General features: G+C 49.6%; 1 long non-coding RNA gene across 1 annotated transcript; it reads right to left on the reverse strand.

Annotated features, from left to right (window-relative positions):
* Positions 1–9,008: 9,008 nt before the first annotated feature.
* LOC129382741 (uncharacterized) lies at positions 9,009–20,030 on the reverse strand. Its single transcript, XR_008610789.1, has 3 exons — positions 19,945–20,030; positions 18,388–18,753; positions 9,009–10,069 (listed from the first exon to the last, which is right to left on the reverse strand). It is a non-coding gene; the product is annotated as an uncharacterized lncRNA (long non-coding RNA).
* Positions 20,031–20,884: the final 854 nt, after the last annotated feature.

Genomic DNA, 20,884 nt, shown 5'->3' on the forward strand with positions numbered 1-20,884 from the left:
AGGACGACAGAACACTAGGTCGATCGATGAAATTAGGAAATTCGCGGGCGCTAGTTGGAATCAGTTGGCGAAGGACAGGGGTAATTGGAGATCGCAGGGAGAGGCCTTCGTACTGCAGCGCACATAAAACAGGATGATGATTATGATGATGATGATGATGATGATGATGATGATGATGGAGGTGGTGGGCCCCCCCCCCGAAAAAAAATCCTGGGTACGTGCCTGGGCTGTACCCTTGCGAGGACGAGAGAGTTGAGTCCGGCCGTGGTTACGCCGTCTCCGGCACATACGGAGAATTTCCGAGTCAGCCGAGGTGAACGGACGTGTCGTGAGCGCGCTCCGTAACCACCGAGACTACGCGACCTTCACCGACCGCCCTTGCCCGGGCCGCTATCGTCGGGAGTCATATGGGAAGCGGCCTTCTCGCCGTTTCCCACCGACCACCTTTTTGAAGCGGACTCTGCCTACGCGGGAGCTGCGTTCCGCGCAACGCCTGCTGTCGACGCCGCCCGATTTCGCCGCCTACGTCGATACAGCTCACACGCCGACATGGAATACCAAGTCGCAGGCACCTCCATCAGCCCTGCCGAGCTTGAAGCTGACTCACGCTGGGTCCGTGCCGTGAAAGCACGCCGTGCAGCCGCGGCTCACCAGCCCGTCGTCTCGCCACCGCCTGCCTCGCCACCATCCAAGACTGCCTGCACTGCCACTCTCCGTCGTCACGCTCCCCTACCTCGCCTCCCAGCGGAGGACTTCAAGATCGTCTATAGACCGGGAGGAGGGCTTGACCTCCGCACAACCACTAACGGAGCCCTGCTCCAAATCCTTTGCACTCGTGCGACCATCTACTACGCCAGCGCACGCACCGCCGACCGTGTACGGATAAATCCGTACAACAATTCCCTTACTGTCAGCACCCCATCTGAGCCGCGCGCTCGCCTCTACCTCCGAGTCTCGGAACTCCACCTGGGTACCATATCTTACCCCCTGCGTGCCTACATGGCCGCACCCGACAACGCCCTCCGCGGTATCATACACAACGCAGTGGACTCCCAAACCCAGGACGAGATCGTCCAAGACCTCCAGTCAATGAACGTGAACACCCCCTACGCCATCGCTGACGCACGCCAGCTGGGGCGCTCCCAATCCATCCTCATCACCTTCGTCGGCACTTCTACTCTTCCCTCCACCATCGTCTTCAACTGCGGGGTCTACCGCTGCCACCCGTTCCGCCCGAGAGCCGAGGCCTGCACGAACTGCTGGGCTCCTGGCCACCGAGCGGATGTCTGCACCAAGCCCAAGTCCGCCCTCTGTCACCGCTGCGGCCAGGCCCACAAGCCAGACGAGCCCCCGGCCTGCGTCCCCTGCTGCATCCTGTGCAAGGGAGCCCACGTCACGGGCTCGCGCTCGTGCGGGCTCCGGTTCGAGCGGAACGGCCCGTCATCGCCCCCGGCCACCTCCAAGCACCAGCCTCCCCCACCAGCGCCACCCACCGTGCCCATCCTCAAGACCCCCCGGCCTTCCCGTCCCCGCCACCACTCTGTCTCCCGTGGTGCCCAGTCTGCCAGCCGCCACCGCTCCGTCTCCTTCCCGCCTCTGCCTGGGTCCGAGGCATCCACCGCCCCCGCCACCACCACCACATCACCGGTAAGCTAGAAACCGCAGCCTCCCACGTCGGACCCCCAAACCGCGGCCCTCGAGGCCACTATCGCTGCCCAGCAACTCCAAATTCAGGAGCTGTCGCGCCAGCTGCAGGCCGCGCTAGTGCGTCTGTCCTCCCCCGCTCCCCCTCCTACTTCCCCAGCTCCCGCACCTCCACAGCCGCCGTCGCTAGCTGTGGAGCCGATGAATACGGCATCCTCGGCTGCATCATCGCGCGCCTCCTCTCCCAACCGCAGTCCCCCTCTCAAACGCCGATCACCTTCCTCCGAACCCGTCGCGCCCGAGCGTGACTTGATTCGCCAAACAACCTCCTTCTTGGAGGCGTTTGAGAAGCGCGTCATGGCCCGCTTTGCGCGACTTGAGGAGCGCGTCGCCAGTATCGACACCCGTGTGGCGGCCATCGAATCCCACCTTACCGCCCTAGACACCAGGGTCGCGGCCTTAGAGACCCGCCAAAGCGCCACTGAGGCCACCGTCGCACACCTGTCGCTCCCTGCCCCACTCACCCCGGCACCTACCCCAACTCTGTCGGGGGACTCCGCCATCCATCATGGCCAGACACCCCACGCGCCTTAATTTCTGGCAGTGGAACTGTCGGGGGTTCCGCAGCAAGCGGAACACCCTGCAGCTCCACCTCCAGAACATCCCTCCCGACACTCTCCCCTCCGTCCTAGCACTCCAGGAACCCCTAACTCCCGTGAAACTGCGCGACTACACCTCCTTCCATCCTTCTTCTGAAGCCCACCCAAACGTTGCCACACTGGTGCAGCGAAACCTTGCTGCCGTGCAGCACCAGTTGGACGTTTCGGACTGTGCCCATCTCCTCCTTGAAATCCTTCCTCGCCGTCGCACTGAGACAAGCCTCTTTGTTCTCAATGTGTACAGTCCTCCCAGAGCCCCTTCAGCTCCTCTCCTCCTCGTCCTCCGCCGAGCGCTCTCCTGCGCTGGCCGCAATGCCCTGGTCGTTCTTGGCGACTTCAATGCCCCACATACCAGCTGGGGCTACCTCCAGAACACTCGCAAAGGCCACTCACTCTGGACTTTCATCCACAACGAGTGCCTTTCGGTCCTTAATGACTTCGCTTGCCCCACCAGGATCGGATCTAGTGTTCAACGAGACACCAATCCGGACCCTACCCTCGTCAAAAATGTCGCCAATCCGACCGGGACTAATACAGGGGTCTTCCTCGGTAGCGATCACTACGTCCTCTGTACAACTTTCCCACTCCCCTCCCTTGCTCGCGCCTCTACTCGTCTCACCCAGATAGTCGACTGGGACCGCTTTCGCTCCACTCGTCTCTCTACTTCCTCCTCTGCTCCTATCACCGATCTCTCTGCCTGGACCGAGACCCTTTTGGCGGACGTCCACACTGCCACATCCACACTCCCTACAGCACCACACTCCACTACGGCAGACAGCCGTCTGCTGCACCTTTGGGAGGCCTATCACGCTGTCCACCGCCGGTGGCAGGCTCAGAAATACAATCGCCGCCTGCGCCTCCGTTTGGCCCGACTCGCGTTGGACATGGAGGAGCACTGCGCCTCTCTCGTTAGACAACAGTGGGGCCAGACCTGCGACCGCATGGCAGGCAACCTGGGCCTCCGCGACACGTGGTCGCTTCTCAGGGTGCTGCTAGACCCTACACACACTAAAGCTTCCCAGCGCAAGGATATCTCCCATCTCCTTCATTCCTCCCCACTCACCGATACTGACTTCCTGGCGGCCCTCCGGGACCACTACCTCTGCACCGACCTACCTACTCCGCTTCCCACCTACTCCGGCTCCCCAAACCCTGACCTTGAGGCAGACATCTCCGTGGGCGAGGTTCGTGCGGATCTACTCACACTCCGCACCACCTCGGCCCCGGGGGCGGACCGCATCACTAACAAGGTACTCCGCAACCTAGACACCCCCTCCCTCGAAGCCCTTACTGATCTCCTCAATACACATTGGCAGGCTGGCACTCTTCCATCCTCCTGGACCCATGCACGTGTCTCATTCATCCCCAAACCCGGCAAACCTATTGCCCTCGAACACCTCCGCCCCATCTCTCTCACCTCCTGTCTCGGCAAGCTGTTCGAGCATGTCATCCTGGCCCGCCTCCAGACCTATCTGAATGATCATGACTTTTATCCGGACTCCATGTTCGGTTTTCGTCCCCAGCTGTCCACCCAGGATGTCATGCTCCAACTTTCCGAGGATGTCCTACACCCCTCCCACCACAAACGCACTCGAGCTATCCTGGCGCTGGACCTTACTAAAGCATTCGACAATGTACACCACACCGCAATCCTGGACGCTCTCTCCTCCCTCCATGTCGGACCCCGTGTCCATGCTTACGTCACTGCGTTCCTCGCCCACCGCACAGCCGAAATCTCATACGGCCCACTTTCTTCTCCTTCCTTCTCCCTTGGCAACAAGGGTACCCCCCAAGGCTCTGTCTTGTCCACTCTTCTGTTCAACATCACCCTCTTCCCGCTGGCACGTGCTTTACGAGTTATCCCAGCTCTGTCTCATGCTTTCTACGCCGATGACATCACCCTCTGGGTGACCACCGGCAATCTTGGCGACATGGAGACCGCTCTACTGGCAGGTGTGGACGCGGTAGCAGCTCACGCCCGGGCCATCGGGTTGAGCTGCTCCCCGACCAAATCGGAGCTTTTGCTCCTTCGGCCTGGGAGGATGGCCCCCCTGTCGCCTTCTCCACTCACCGTCTACCTTGACGGCACACCCATTCCTCTCGTCTCTACCCTCCGCATCCTCGGACTCTTTCTTCAGTCCAATGGCAAGCACACCACCCTCATCACTCGACTCACAAACACTGTACACCACACTGTCCGCCTCATACGCCGCATTGCAAACCGTCACCCCGGCATGCGCGAACACGACATCCGCCGCCTGGTCCAGGCCTTTGTTCTCAGCCGCTTCATTTATTCTCTTCCGTATCTCTACCTTTCTCGTACCGAGGAAGACAAAGTCAACAGCCTCATTCGCCACGCATATAAGTCAGCCCTGTCCCTTCCCACATCTACGTCGACGGCTCGGTTACTGTCGATGGGCGTCCACAACTCCCTGACGGAGCTGACGGAGGCCCATCGCACGGCCCAGCTCCTCCGTCTCTCCCGCACCCGCCCGGGTCGCGCACTTCTCTCCACCCTTAATCTCTCCCCTCTTATTCCTCTTCCCACATCACTGCCCATCCCTTCCCATGTCTTCCCCCTCCTAACCGTTAATCCCCTCCCTAAAAATATGCATCCCGAACACCACCCCTCCCGTAGAGCAGCGCGAGCCTCCGCGCTCTGGCGTCAGTACGAACGGCAGGCCGCCGTGGCTTACGTAGATGCTGCCCCGTACCGCCGCTACCCAGCACATGCCCTTGCCGTCACTGACAATTCTCTCCGACCCACTCTTACTGCCTCAGTCTACACTTCTACCTCTGTCGAGGCCGAGGAGGCAGCTATTGCCCTTGCCATCACGCAAACCTCCGCGAAGTACATCTTCAGCGACTCCAAACCTGCGGTCCACAACTACGCGGTGGACGGGTGGCACACCCGGCCATCGGAATCTTGCGTTCCGATACCGTTCCCTCTCGCCCCATTCAAATCGTCTGGGTGCCCGCTCACGCGGCCCATCCTGGTAACGAGGCGGCCAATTCCATCGCTCGAGATTCGACTGACCGAGCAAGCCCGTCCCCGCCGGGAATGGATACGCGCAACGCGCTCCTCACGTACCGCGATATCACGCAGCACTATCACCTCTCTTGTCTCACCTTCCCCCCTCCGCACCAATCCCTTTCCCAGCCCCACCAACACTTATGGCGCCACCTTCAGGCCCATACCTATCTTACTCCCGCACGTCTTGCCCTCTTCCACCCCGGGACGCACTCGCCGGCTTGCCGCTTATGTGACGGCTCCCGCGCCGATTACGTTCACGTCCTATTCTCCTGTCCGGCACACTTGCCCCCTGCCTCTTGGCGCCTAAGCAATCTGCAGCAGTGGGAGGCTGCTTTGTCCAGCACCGAGCCGGATATCCAACTCCGGCTGGTGAACTGGGCGGAGGACGCCGCGACTAGGCATGGCCTGGACGCCACAACCGGCAGCCTGAAGGCCGCCCACAACGCTGCTTTTTAATTTTAGAGCGCAGCTCTTTGGCGTCCGTTCCTGGGTTTCGCGTCGTCGTCGGCGTTGTCGTCGGCCTCGTAACCAGCTCCGCCCCCCTTTCATCCCCCCAGCGCTAGCAGCGACCGACTGATACCGCTGGATGCCGCTGACGCCGCTAGAGAGTCAAGATAACGTGACTGCATAGAACACCGTCGCCGCCATGCAGAAAGAGGAGGAAAGGGTCCCCCCCCCCCCCCTGTTCTTGTGTGGCGGATAGGGTGCTCTTCAGTTGCCGACGCGCCGGTTATTTCACGTAGGCCCCGGCACGTCGACGAATACGTGACCACCTTCCCACGGCTAGACCTGGTTCTTAGCGCTGCGGAAGCGAGGGTATCATATTGTTTGTATCGGCATCGGCGGCGTTGTCCCTGAAACCAACTCCGCAGCTGGGGTTGACTCACTATCGGCGTCAGCGGCATCAGTCAGTCGCTGCTATCTCTTCCCTCCTCCCTTTATCGTGTTGTCCGCTTGCTGCGCGCGCTTCTGCCCCCATCGTTTGCCGCTGGGTGTACACGCCGCCCCCCTCCCCCCTCTTCCTGCGAGTCTCCGGTGGTCAAAGCGCCGGCTCGAACTTAATTCCTTTCTTCGCTCCTCCTCCAATGCAACCCCTGTGCGGTGGCAATCAGAGAGCCAGATCGGTGGCGGCGGATGTGTATATGTGCACCGCCCGAGCCGAAATTGCCGCTGCCGTTCGCCCTGTGCGGTGGCAATCAGAGAGCCAGATCGGTGGCGGCGGATCTGTATATGTGCACCGCCCGAGCCGAAATTGCCGCTGCCGTTCGCCACTGCGAAATTATCTTGCTGGTAGTAGCTGCCTACTTCGCCCCTACCGCACTCACGAAAGACGTCGTGCACTTCCTGCAACTCGCATTAACCGTCCATCGATCCACACCGATGTTAGTAGTGGGGGACTTTAATGTTGACATAAAGACAAACAGCAATTTCCTAACACTTATGCGGGAGAACATCCCGTTCCTCTCGCTCGTAACGCGTCCCACGGCTGTGACAACCTCGCGAGGCACTTGTATAGATCTCGTCTTTGAGAATCAAGCATTGGTGTACCAAGTCGAACATATATCAGTCTATTTCTCCGACCACAAAGCTTCCTTCATGACTGTCAAGAACTGTTAGTGGAGTCTTTGTTAAAGGAATACGTGTGAAAAATAAAAACAAATTCTGTGATAGCGCATACATGTGTTGCTCGATTTCTTTGCCTCAATCTATCGAAAAGGTGAAACAGCTTATTTGCTGCGCTCAAATTTCGCATTAGGAAGTAACGTAATCGTCGGTAATTTTTTTTAATTTGTTTTTACTTTTGGCCTTCTCATCAATAAAAGTTTTTCACCACCACCACCACCGGCACATACGGCAGGCCGCACCTGTGCGTTTTTATCCAGCGGCCGTGTCTGGGCTGTCCAGCAGGCCCACGACGCGGCCGAGGGGCTCGGCCTTCCGGTTCCCACGTGGGAGCGGCCCGCTTCGTGAAGACTCACGATCTGCAGGACTTCATTAAAGATTTACCATACCATACCATTTGTGACGACATCAGGAACCAACAGATGTCATTTCAGCACCCATGTGACCCCTCTAGGATGATTTATACTGTCATTGATCAACCACACATATTTAAGTGTATTAAGTACAACCTGCCGAAAGTTGGAAAGTTTCTGGTAAGTGAAAGCATTTTCGTTCTTTTTAGATGTGCACTCGTATAGTTTCTCAGTATATTTTACTTGTTATAGCTGCCACAAGGTCAGGAAATATATTGACACATGTATTTGTTTAAGAGGAAGCTTTAGCTCGGGCCCAACTCCGACGCGGCCTATTCAAATACATGTAAAAACGCAAAAACGTTTTTCTGAGATAACGCCTGGACCGAGTTTAATGAAATTTGTTGCATTTGAGAGAGAAAGTTAAATTCTAGTGACTGTTGGAAGCGGAATTTTGATTTAGGGCTTGAATTTTGTTAAAAGGATTTTCAAAAATTCAGACGTTTGAAAAAAATAGAAGCACGAAGTTTACAAGCTAATAGCTCTGCATCAACAATCGATATCGCCATTCTGTAAACGGCATCCATCAGACAATTCAAAGCGGACAAATTTGATATGTCAGTTTACATCTTACGTGAATTTGTTACGTTGTTTACGAAGGTTCTGCAAAAGTTGTAATTACACATTACTCCATTTTTTGAGGTTCATGTGTAACATATCAATTTTGTCCGCTTTAGATGTGCTATCAGGTACAATTCACATAATTGTGATATCATTTTTTCTTGCTGAGTTACGGAGGTGTAAACTTGATAGTTTCGTTTTCTAAAAATGTTCGATTTTTGCCATATTTTTATAAAAATTTGACGACCTAAATCGAAAATTCGAAACCAACAGTCACTAGATTTTAACCTTTTCTTTTAAATGCAGCAAATCCTGTCAAATTTGGTGCAGTGGTTGCCGAGAAAAACGAATTCTCCTTTTACATGTATTTAGATAGGAGCACCCGAGCTAAAGCTTCCTCTTAACTGTTTCGTATGACCGCTTTTCACCGTCTACCAAATGTTATCGCTCAGCACAGGACGCGCCCGCATGTGTCGGTAGTTTCTCGCATGTTATCGATGGTTCTATCTGCTGCCTGTTGTCACCGAAGCTTCAGTAATCTGATCGCTTGCATGTACGACGTGAATTGTGTAGAACTTTCTGTAGGACACGCGGGCACCAGCGATTACTCTGGAACCTTCGAGGACTCGTGTACAAAGCAGACGGGCTCCACCGGCAGATCAGATTTTCGACGATCGCCGACTGTGTTCGCCGCCATCGCCGTTCTTTGAGTGTAGCCTGATTTGGGGGCACAGGTTCGCCCAGAAAAATGCTGATTTGGTCATTCCCAGTTTTGGTGCTTTCTTCCCCGTCATTATTACGTGACAATATCATCATTATGAAGTACTTCTAGAATATGAAGAGCGGAAATCTGGGGACTGCGTTCCGTGCCGAAGCTGACGAAGCACGTATATACCCAAATGCTTTCCAGAAAATGAGCGGTAAACTTGCGGTCCATGTAACGTACCTTATGCTCAGCTGCTATTAGGGCACGAAAATCGCTTATGCAGGTGACACACAATGAAATGAGACGAGAAAAATTTATTTCCAGTTCACAGCTACAGCCACGGATTTCTACAGTGAGCATTAAGCATGCAAAAAGCTCCATGAGTCTGCAGCAACATGTGAATTCACCACAAGAATAAAAAGATTATTTGACTGCTTCAACTCTCGGAGGACCATCATGTGCAGTAAAACGAAGCTGAGCATGCTGATGTAAGAATTAAGCTTTTGGCCTCACGCATACCTCTGATTTTTTTATTACTTTACATACACTGAAAGAGCACTGCATGGCTTGACAGCTGCTGCAACTGCATAGAAATTCTGCCAAAGCAGAGGCAGATCCACTTTTTGAGCAAGCCCACATCTGAGGCTCTAAGAATAACCCTGCTCAGTACAATATCCCTTGTCGAGAACTTTCTTGCAGCAGGCTTTCGTGTTTTACTGGTGGGAAAGTTTGGAAAGGACCCATTAGAGGTAAACAAGTCCATTTTCCTGCTTGTGAAGTAAATAGCGAAGCATTTTTTTTTGTTTCAGAGATTTTTTGGCATTGTCAGACATGTTGCCGGAGGACATCCAACAGTCCAGCAGTTATTCTTTGCGTATAACATGTTTTCTTTTAAGAGTATTGCCCAGCCGCCCAAGCGATCCTCGGTAGCGGGAGATGGTCCACAACTGCTCCTCAAGCTGAAAGATCTGTTCAACAAACAAAAGCCTACTGCCTGCCATGTGAGAAACAATATATATGGAGCAACGCTTCCTGAACAGAATGAAATTGAGCAAACGTTTTTAAAAATTTCTTCAGTTTGCAGGTCATTGTTTTTTGTTTTCATAGACTGAAGTGCAAGTCCCTTCTTTTTGGACCACATTCACATTAAGCTGTATGGTCATAGCATATATGGCAGCGGACTGTGGAACTGTACAATGTAACAGTATCAAGAAATGAAGACGTTGCAGCTGTTCACTAAGAAAAGCCATGGCAATTTTCGACAAAGCCTAGTTGCAATTGTGGATGTCTTCGTAAAACTGCAAAACAATACAATGCATCCAGTGCATCTTTTGCAATATGTGCCGCTTGCTTGAGCACACCAACGTTGCGGTAGTTCCATTTCAGGCTGACTCCTTGGCTATTCTTCTGGGTGAAGTCCTCTTGGAACCTGCAGAAACAGCGGAGGAGGCTTCAGTTCTGTACAAACAGCAGTCTCCAAAAGAGGGAATAATGCAATGCCTTGCTGGCTATGTCTCTAAAGAATGGTTTTGATCGTTGAGATGCTCAAGCTCTTTGAGAATTCTGAGAAGATCGGAAAGAGCGGCAAATGGCGCGATTCTTGCCAAATCCAAATGTGGTCTACAAGTGGCCTCCAGCCAGCTAGTCACCCTCCTCCACATTGTTGGAGATGATTTAGGACTGTACACAGCTGGCAAAACTGCCTGCTTTGATGTGTACAGGAAAATTGTGGAGAATGTTTTGATAGACAATTTTTTTCACGAGAAAAAAACAAGCAGATGCGAGAAAAGAGGCAAGCTTCATGTCCAGGAGCGGGTGGTAGGAAACCGACCAGTTCAAAGGGCGTAGTAGCAAGCACGTTTATCGCGTAAGCGCGACCACTTCTGAAAAATTGCAATGGTGACGAAGAAGAAGCATGTTGCAAGGCCTGAGCAGAGCACTGCTGATAAAACACACATTTGTTTGAGGCTTTTATGAGGGCTTTGTTGCAAGCTCAATTTCTGTTATATCAGCGTAGCACAGTTCACGTCACAGCAATAGCGTTTTCACCCCATTCATTCGACCGCGACGATCTACAGAAGGAATACCATTAGAATGCCTTTAAAAGCAGTGTTAGAATAGTATGCATTGCTTTACTTTCTATTGTCCTTCTGTGTTGGCTATTGACGGGCTAAAATTCTTGAACTGTATGTGCGTTTAAGTAAATAAGAAGATTGTTAGCACAATGCTGTTAGCTATATTTGCATTATGATTTGTTGACCAAGTAATCTGCGCATGATCAGGTAACAGCTGAAGAACTAGAATGATGAGATCCCTAACAGGCCATTCTCAAAGAATTCTCTAAAAAAAAACTGGATATTAGTGTTGTGGCTACTTGTGTTCATTTAAGAGTTTTTTGCCATGCGACGTGTTATAATATGCTAATGCTTTACGCTTTCTTGTGCACAGAAACAATCAATTATACATTCTGCATTTACTGACATTCGTTTGCTGTGGTTTCTACTCCCGACTTCGTATCTCCATGTTATGATGTTCTTTATTTAGCTTCTATCAGCGCCATGCTTCTAACAAACTTCTTGCATTGTGACTGGTGGACCATGCGTGACTGGACGCTTATCTGAGCTGTCTGTATGTCGCTTATTTTACGTAATAAATAAACGATCGTGCTCGTGTGTGGTATTTGTACCAACACAACTTGTGTCTTTTCTCTGATTAAATTAGAAAACTGTTTTCTTTTTCACATTTTTCGACCATGATAAGAATATCAGGACGGGTGATTAGAATATTTTAACATCTTGATAATAGTTGCGCATTAAGAACCAAATTACCTAGTCTCGTTTCTGCATCGAAACCACGAGCAGCGTGAAGAAGGGCTGGGATTACTGACCGTTCTAAACGACTGCTTGCAAGACAGTTGCCTAATTGTAATACAGTTTCAACTCTCGGGGTCCTAGCACTTCACGGTCGCCTTAATCTCATAATGTTATAGGTCTGAAGTTAAGCACGTATTCACACTGATGGTACTTTCTTCCTTCCCTCTTTTCCCTTAAACCCCTTCCCATGTGTAGGGTAATAAACCAGACGTGTGTTCGATTGATCGCCCTACCTTCTTTCTTTTCCTTGTCCTCCTCCTTAATCCTATGCTAAAAGGCGCACCGAAGACATTTAGTCGTGAGGTTGATCTCACAATTATCCTATATCTTAATCGCATTCAGAAATGGCATCGCTTTGCCGAGTGATCTGAAGCGCACGGAGCAGCTCGGTTTCCTTTCTTTGTCATTAAACGAAGTAATTCTACGGAAGCAGCCCTAGCAGTAACGCTTTCACCATTTTGATCTCCTGATAAGATACTGCTCACAGTTTAACAGAAGGTGAACGGTTGGTGCTCGGCGAACAATCTGGCGCTATGCTCAACGGAGAGTTCGCGCTTATACTTACGAGTGAGTGAGGGTGCAACAGCCCAGCTGTTTGCCTCAGTTTACAAGTGACATCACTGGCGCTTTGTTGCGAATGCGCGGTGTTTAATTTCGGGCAAATTTTAAGAAGCGGAACCTATCGAAGCGTTGAGCCGAACGGCGCCGAGAAAGAAATCTGGACAGACCGCCCGGTCAAGGCGGCCGCATTTCTATGGTGGCGAAGTGCAAACAAATACGAGTTTAGTTAGGTTCAGGTGCATGTTAAAGGAACCCAGGTGTTCAAAATTGATCCGCAGTACACCACTGCGGCGTGTGTCATAATCATATCGCGGTTTGGCTCGTAAAATCCCAGAGGAAAGTATACTTTAATTAAAAAGAATGGTCCACCAGTTCTGGTTCTGGTGACCTCAGGTGGCGGCTAAAAAAAAAAAAAGGGTTTTTTTTTTTACTTAGACAACAGCAAGCTGTATGTTAAGCGGCTATACCTCCTTTCTTTTTCTGCTGGCGCTCATTTCATGGTAGAAGATGCGCTCAGGCAGTTGTTGATGGATGTGGAATTTTATAAGTAGTATTTGTGAAAGCAAAGCAACGGTTCGAGAAGTTTAGGAAGCTGTAATACCGAGACTGGCCCACACACACACCCACAGCGGTAGCAGCGTTCGCATGACCGCTAATGCACACTTGCGCCTCTAGCGGCGGGCGCTGGCTCTATACGAAACTGAGGCGGCGGTTTTGTGACCAGAACAAATATATGGAAGGACTTATTACCTTATCGTCAGGACTTATCGTCAGGACTTATCGATCGTCATGTGGTGTTGATGGAATTAACATTAAATTTTTACACAGTACTAGTGAGTACTGCTCGATAATTTTAGAATTACTTTTTTCTCAGTCGCTTCACAACGGCATATTGCCTTTAGATTGGAAAACGGCTAAGATCGTTCCAATTCATAAATCTGGCGATACGCATAACCCTTCTAATTATAGGCCCATTAGTTTGACTTCAGTGCCCTGTAAAATAATGGAGCACGTAATTTATTCTCAGGTAATCAATCACCTTGAATCTAACAACTTCTTTACCTCTAGCCAACATGGTTTTCGTAAAACATTCTCCTGTGATACCCAGCTTCTTTGCTTTACTAACGACTTGCATTCCAACTTGGACGCAGGATTTCTTACGGACTGTATTTTTCTTGATTTCGCTAAAGCTTTTGACAAAGTACACCACACATTACTGCTATCTAAACTCAGTGCACTAAACATTGATACTATTGTAATTAATTGGATAAAAGCATTTCTAACACACCGCATGCAATTTGTAAGCGCTAATGAAGTTAATTCAACTCTAACCCCAGTTATATCAGGTGTTCCACAAGGGTCTGTGCTTGGGCCGCTGTTGTTTTTAATCTACATTAATGATCTACCTGATAACATTTCGTCTAAAATTTGTCTTTTTGCAGATGACTGCGTAATATATCGTAAAATTACTAATGACGCTAATATTTCATCTCTTCAGGACGATTTAAACACACTGCATAACTGGACTATAAAATGGCACATGCAGCTTAACGTCAAGAAGTGTAAATCAATGCGAATATCCCGTACTAATGAAGCTTGTCCTGTCTATTTACTTAATAACATTCCTTTAGAGAGCGTAATAAATTACAAATATCTGGGCGTCCATATAACTTATAACTTATCCTGGAAGTACCATATCGACTTTATAACGAGCAAAGCTAATCGCACACTTGGATATCTTCGTAGAAACTTCTCGCTCGCACCATTATCACTCAAACATTTGTTATACACGACATATGTCCGTCCACAGTTGGAATATGCATCATCAGTATGGGACCCACATCATGCCACCTCAATTAACTGCCTTGAAAGTGTCCAGAATCGCTCCGCTCGGTTTATACTAGCTAATTACCATCGTACAGCAAGCGTAACACAAATGAAGACTACTCTGAACCTACCTTCGCTATTAACCCGCAGGAAACAATCACGCCTATGCTTATTTCATAAGATTTACTACCAGAACGCTGCGCTTCGGTCGGCATGGATTAACCCAGCACCATTCATCTCCTCACGTAGAGACCATACGCATAAGGTACATGTTCCTCGCTCCAACACACTAACACATTCGCAATCATTTTTACCTAAAACATGCAACGAATGGAACGGTCTGCCAGCATCTATTGTTAATATAAGTAATCCTGTTCAATTTAGAAATGCTTTAGTTAACTACATGTAAATCATTAACCTTGCGCTCGATACATCATGTGACTTGTTATTGTATAAGTACTATTTTTTCAAGTTAACTATGTATGTATTTACCTATCATTCCCAACCTGTATATTGAAGTGTATGATGAAATTTGTATGGTGAACTGCGACTACTATTTTTGTGTAAATTAGTGAGCTAGTGTAATTTTCTATTTTTACTTATACTGTGCCTTTCCTGTATATCATTTTTTACTTCCTTTATGTAGCCTCTCCCCTCTATAATGTATATTTACTCTGAGGGTACTGTAAATAAAAATGTTGCCACGTATAAAAATAGCACAATACACAGGTCACGAGCGATCTCTGTTCGGTGCGTGCGCTATTTATTTAACGACATTGCAACACCAATTGGCCTGCGCTTCAACACTGTTGAAACGCAAACATTACGCAGCGGAGTTGCGATAATGATCAACTGGCAAAACAAAAGGCACTTTGTAAAGACAGGTGACGCTGCCCAGAGTACAAGAGTACATCAACGTCCAGTAGACACGTGCTTGGTGGACATAGTGTCTGTGAACAACCAAGAAAAAAAAAAGAATAGAAAGCTTTGCGCTACCGCGAAATAGTAACAAGCACGTGTTCCACTATACCCTTGTTTAATATTTCGAATCGATCTACAGGAGGTGATATGGAGGGGGAAAGCGAAATTGTAATCCTAAAACAGTAGTTTCGCTCCACTTTTGGATGCACCTGCGCTATTCCAGTAGGCCAAAGCAAGTATTTAAAGTGTATTGTTAGTGAAACAAAGGACGCAGAATACTTCGAATAACATTATTAATCGACGTGCAGTACCGTTGTTTAAGTTTAGGAATGATTTTTGCGCTAATATACCTGTAATTCTCTAGCGTTCGGCTGTCAATGATCGCGAATCGGAACCTCGATCTGGCGAAAAAGTTTGGAGACCCTTGCTCAAGAGCAATCTACTCGGCAAAAATATTCTACATAAGCTCCTCATTTCTGATTTATTCTTTTAAAAAAGAAAAGGTATGCGGATCCCACGCACTGTTGGAATCGATGTAAGCGAAGCTTCCTGTATTGTTTATTTATTTATTTCATGTACCCTCAGGGCCATTGGCATTGGAGAGGGGAGTGGTTACAGGCATACAAAAGAAGAAAACATAGGAAACGTGATACAAGGAATAGCAGTATTGCCATAAAATTTAACTGGTATGTCTACTCATACAATATTAGCTAAGGCGTTCTTGAAAAGCTGGTAATCTTTGATGGTGGCTGTCAGTGCGGGAAGGCGATTCCACTCTGCTGCTGTACGAGGTATAAATGACTGAAAGAAAGCGTTAGTTCTGCAAAATTGGACACCGACCTTGTAGGCATGATCTAATCGCGATGATAGGTGACGTGGGGGAGGGGTTAATTCGCTACGCAATTGTGGATGATGAAACATCTTATGGAACAGATACGAAACGCTTTGCGACGTAAGGCTAGGGATGGTAGATTAAGGCTTGATTTCATTGAAGATATGCTAGCGGTCCTGTTATAGTTGGAAAGAATGAAGCGAACTGAGTTATTTGGGACCATTTCTAGTGAATGTATTAGGTTTTCATGACGAGGGTCCCAGATGGATGCGGCGTACTCTAGTTTCTGACGTATTAACGTTTTGTACAACAGCTGTTTGAGGGATGAGGGCGCTTTAGAAAAGTTGCGGCGGATGTAACCAAGCATACGATTAGTATTGTTAATTATGTATGTGATATGTACAGACCAAGTGAGAGTGGAAGTGATGTGTACACCAAGGTACTTGTATGAGCCTACCGATTCTAAGGGACATGATCTAAGGAATAAGTGGAGACACTTGACATAAAAATTGTTACAGCGCAATCACATGCAACCACAAGTATGAAAGACGGGACACAAGCGCTGTCAAGTATGGGATATATGTCAAGTATGCACCAAGTCGCCCAGAAAGAAGTTTTAATGAAGTGGGGATACTGTTGCAAGTTCTGGATACGCGAAGAGATTTACATTTTGTGATGTTAAGTTCCATTAGCCATGTTCTACACCACAATGAAATAGCGTTCAGGTCAGACTGAAGAGCGGTTACATCGTCACTGCTTGTTATTTATCTGAAGATTACGCAGTTATCCGCAAATAAATGGACATGAGAGGAAACAGAAGAAGGCAAATCGTTGATGTAGATTAGAAGAAGAAGAGCCCCGAGGATGGATCCTTGTGGGACGCCGGAATGAACAGAGTTTGAGTGAGAGTTAAGATTATTAGCTGACACGTATTGCAAACGGTTTTTAAGGAAACACCCAATCCAACTAAGAAGTTTGGGGTCAATGTTCATGAGCTGTAGTTTGTGAAGTGACCAGAACAAATGCTTTGGCTGACGACAATTAGGGGTGATGTTGACGGCGGATGTTTAATAAATGTTTCTTCCAACACGAGAAGGGTGAGTTGATGTCAAACGTTACCTTGCGTGCACCCCTGCTGTTCGTCTACATAGTAAACAGAACACAGAGGGGGAGGTGTTTGCTTGAGGCGTTGTTGTGCGCCACACTGCCTAACGTCTGAGAAGGTATAGAGCATATGCATTCTCTCACATGGCACATTGCGTGATTGCGGAAGTATTAAACTTTAATTGAATTACGAGCATGTACGTGGCAAAACCACAGTCGGGTTATGAGGCACGCTGTAGTGGCAGACTTCGGATTAATTTTGACCCTTTGGGGTTCTTTAACGTGTTCCTAAATCTAAGTGCACGAACGTTTGTTATTTCGTCCCTTCGAACGGCGGCTGCCGTGGTCGGGATCAAATCAGCGAACTCGAGGAATGCTATAGCAGGAATGCTACGGCGGCGGGCAAATAAATGTTGATTTGACGTGTGACCACTTCCTCAGTGTTGCCTAGACCAAGCGGTGCCCTTTAAATAAGGCAGCTCAGTTTCTGCACACCCCGCATAAGTTGGCCGCTTGACAAATCTGCATGGTGCTTATTTTTCAGCAATAACAAAAACGTACCGCAGCTTGAACTTAAATTTATCGTGTTTTCCCGCAACTGCTGTCTATTGCTACAAAGGATTCAGCTGGGCGTTGCTTTCACCCGTCGCTACGCACACCTGATCGACCAGTCGAACAGCCCTGATTGTGAACACTGCCAGACGCCTGAAACGCTATAGAACACATACTGTGCGATTGACCAGCACGTATGCTGGAGTGAAGGACGTTGGAAAGTTCGTTAGCCCGCGTTGGCAGGCAACCACTGTCGGAGGACGCTATCCTCGGCCCATGGCCTGACACTGCAACTTCAATGCGTGCAACTAAAGCGATGTTGAAGATTCTGCAGGACACCAAGCTAGACGACTGGCTCTCTAACAGGGCAACTGTCTTCATATACATAAGCACTCACCACTTCTTTTATCACCATCACCAAACCCACTACACTCGCTCCCCCTCCCTCTTCCCCAGTGCAGAGTAGCAGACTGCAGCGCACTAGCTAAGGTCGACCTCTCTGTCTTTCCTATCAATTAATAGTAGTAGTGTTTCCTTGCATTCTCGCGTCACATTTTGCCTTCCCTCTCTCCCCCTCCATTTGTATGGGAACTGAAAGCGAAGAGTGGCAAGGCTGTTATTCACTCGTTTCGCGACTGCCTCACTTCTACCATTCTCTGCCTACTCTTTTCCTTCCTCTCTTCCATTCAATCTAGCTTCCCTCTGGACTTGCAAGTTAGTAGACAGATATGCGCTGCAATTTCTGCAATGCTCAGCGGGGGTCACAGATAATTACAGCTATCAAGCAGCTAATGTGGCGACGCCCAGAGACCTCCAGAGGGCATTGCGCCCTTTCGACGCCGCCCAAAGCTCCAAACCAGCTTATCGCCTCTCCTATCCTCTCAGCCACGCTCCTGTCATGTATACACACGCTCTGAACGACTGCCCGACGCAGTGTGCCAGGCAGCAGCAGCAGCAGCGGCGGTGGCAGTGTGAAACTCGAAGAGGCAAACAAATCTTCGCTATAAAATAACGAAAAGTCGTACTGGAGGTGCACACTGAGCCCAAGGAACTTGGAAACAGAATGCTGTCACGTACCATGTTAGCACTAATACTGCGGCGGCTGCGGTTCGAAGACGTTGCGGCGAGCCCCCGTCGACGCTCTCATGGAAACCGCGTGGGTCCGCAGCCTGCACGCCTCATTCATATGTTCTAACGCCACCAAGATATCGTCAAGACACCATTCCGGGAACGAAGTGTCTCGGTAACGTTGAGCGTGCACCCGGAGCCATCGCTGCATGTGGCAATCACGGCAGGGACGAGGCGGTGGCCGGTGTGGGCAGCCCGAGGAAGCGGACAACTCCGCCTCTGGACAAGTGCCGTCACCCGGACCAAGGGCTTGGGGGGTCGGCTGCGTGTGGGCGATGTTTCCTCCATCTGCCTGCGCATCGGTGCCGGCGGCGTCTGGGCCCCCCAAAGCATCAGAATCAGATCGGCGTGGCGGTGAACAAACGAGGCGATTGAGCGGACCACCGGAGAACGGCGCATATACCATAGTAAGTGCCTACTTCACACCAGCCGCTCCTGGTACGTGAAAGGGGTGCAGCGTCTTCCAAAGGAACAAAGCATGAAGATTGGCACCCGTGCAAAATATTAATGCGAAGCCTTCTTTTTGATCCATCCCGAACTAGTACAGTTTTGCCAAAAACCGGCTCGTGTTTTATACCGAACTCCGCAATGAAAGACAAATCTTATCGAAATGTCCTCAAGCTGGACAATTATAAGCCTTCAAGAGCATGATTTAGTTATTTATGCGAAACTTACTTCCACCTCGTGATTTGTCGCGTGCGCTCGGTCGGTTTGGCCCCGAGTAAAGGCCCATCCTGCGGATGGTGTAATCCGCGTTCGCGTCTTTCAGGATGCGCTAAAGAAGCGGAGACCAATCTAGGCGTGGATGCCACAAGGAATGGGCGTCCATCGGCATTTTACTGAACATTGCCATGAGTGTATGCTTAAACCGATAAAGCGGCGAAAACGATTGGCGCAGCGGCACAGGGACTTTTAGATTTCCTGCACCCAAATCACTACTTGTTTGCGTTCTCGTGTACTCATTTTGCTTCCTTTTGTACAACGTTTTCTTTTGCTTTCTTTAGTAAACCTAAGTTTGGTTGGGCAAGATATAAAACTCCCTGCTACGGAGCTTGGGCTCAGATCGTCGGTTGGTTTGTCCCAAGATGTGAGGAAATCATGCTTGCGATCAAGTGTCGAAGATTTAGCGCTGGCTGCTATTCGCGACCTATAGTTGTAGCTCGGCCCGCGAATTCACGTCTCCGCGGCAATAAAAGTCGCTTATCATACTCAGACTGCCGGCAGCACTTCCTATGGAAACTTTATATCGACGACTCTCGTCTTTTGTTTTTTCCAACGTAACGCAGTTCCGAGAAAGTTTCGAACAAAGTAATATAAAACGTGCGGGTTCATATCCAACCAAAATAGAGAGTTAAAACTAGTTGTTCTGATGGACAACACATCTCTCTTCGTCTCCGGACACTACAGGCAAAGTCAAATCGTTGGCCGCAGCAGTTGTAGCGACTTTAGAAACACGACAAGCAATGTGCAAGGCCAAAAAGAAAACAAAAACAAAAGAAAGCTCACCTAAACGAAGCCGTTGCAAGTCCCTACTGAGGTCACGCTCCATAGATGTTGGATGTACTGCGTTTGGGAATATGTCCGTTCTCGAGGCTGACGAAATTCTGCTTGGTTCACGCGTTTGCTTGGTCCGGCGAATGTTAGAATAGCCACTGGTTTCTTCCTCCCATGTGGGGGCACGGCCCTGTGACTAGAGAGGGAGTGAGAGAGGGTATAAGGTTAAGAGGTGAGAGAGGGGTAGGAGGCAAGCTGCCGGCTCAACACAATCGCGTTCCCTCTCCTATGTCGTCTCTTTGTCAAACAACCCCAGCGAGAGAGATTAGCAACACCCTCTAGAGAACTTAAGGCCTTCTGGCTGACCCTCTCCCCTTGAGCTACGTCACGCATAAGAGGCCAACATAGAAGTTCCGTGCAGCGCGCTGCGAAGCTACTAGGGGCGCACACGTGTTGAAAATGAAGCGCGGAAGATATACAATAGTTAACCCCGGTTATTCGGAGAAGAACGAGGCGACGACGGTGACGACAGCAATTCGATTAGTTCCAGGAACCCTGCCGCTCCCAGAATAGCTTCAAGGTTAAACAAGTCCCGACATGCTCAGCGATGCTGCCGCATGCTTCCGAACGCACATTTTTTTTTCTAGACGTGACCAGTGCATGCAGTCTCAACATTTGTGCTGTGCTTGTGATTGTGTGTACCGCAAGTCTTCATTGCCCCGGAATGTGGAGTGCCATGCCTAGATATGCCTAATAAGTGCTGCGTGCCCAATTGCCGGAGCAATTACAAATCGGGGCAAAAAAATCACGTCTTCAAGTTTCCACAAGATGAAGAAGCCCAGAGTGCCTGGATTAGGGCGATACCACGTGCAGACTTCATTGTATCACCGCACTCCAGGGTAAGATGTTCAGAGCTTCTTTAAATAGTTACTTTTGAAAAATACGAGAAGGT

Source organism: Dermacentor andersoni, chromosome 6, assembly GCF_023375885.2.
Source record: "Dermacentor andersoni chromosome 6, qqDerAnde1_hic_scaffold, whole genome shotgun sequence".
NCBI classification, from domain to species: Eukaryota; Metazoa; Arthropoda; class Arachnida; order Ixodida; family Ixodidae; genus Dermacentor; species Dermacentor andersoni.